Raw genomic sequence first — 540 nt, 5'->3', positions numbered from 1 at the left:
AATGTTGCAGCTAAAGAACATGTCTGTCCTGCTATGTGTCCAAAATATGGAACGCTTCACGAATTTGCGTGTCATCCTTGCGCAGGGGCCATGCTAATCTTCTCTGTATCGTTCCAATTTTAGTATATGTGCTGCCGAAGCGAGCACAGACTGAAGGTTGACCCAGCCCATACATAAACCCCCCCAGATCTATGATCTCTGGACATAGGGTGGCATACAATGGGCATTTCTTGAGACAGAAAGCGCTTGCTTTTGGGGGAATGATATGAAACGGAGGCAGAGAGCAATGGTCCGCGCTTATTCGCTGCTGCGCTGGTCCGAGAGGTGAGTTTTTGTTATTTTTGGAATGCTTGCCGGAGCAATGTAGTTGCAAAGGCTCATGGTGCAGTTTGTATGCAAAGTGATTGATCCCAGCACAATGCCTGGGTGCATTACAGTAGTCCCACAAGCCAGAGGAAACACAGAGGGCCTGCCTGTCAGGGGGCTTTGTTTGGGGGCCCATGGGCTGTTCCAAGAGAAGGCAAGAGGAGGCAGCTGGCC

The 540-nt window shown here is 50.4% G+C and overlaps 1 non-coding gene across 1 annotated transcript; it reads right to left on the bottom strand.

Moving 5' to 3' along the window:
• Positions 1 to 40: 40 nt before the first annotated feature.
• On the bottom strand, positions 41 to 147 carry LOC138568226 (U6 spliceosomal RNA). The gene has a single exon (XR_011302569.1). It is a non-coding gene; the product is annotated as a U6 spliceosomal RNA (small nuclear RNA).
• Between the last annotated feature and the right edge of the window lie 393 nt (positions 148 to 540).

The sequence above is a fragment of the Ambystoma mexicanum genome, chromosome 2p (genome assembly GCF_040938575.1).
Source record: "Ambystoma mexicanum isolate Mex_15411 chromosome 2p, UKY_AmexF1_1, whole genome shotgun sequence".
Classification (NCBI taxonomy): Eukaryota; Metazoa; Chordata; class Amphibia; order Caudata; family Ambystomatidae; genus Ambystoma; species Ambystoma mexicanum.
Note: the sequence above shows the minus strand (reverse complement) of the source record. Positions and strands in the feature narration are given on the sequence as shown.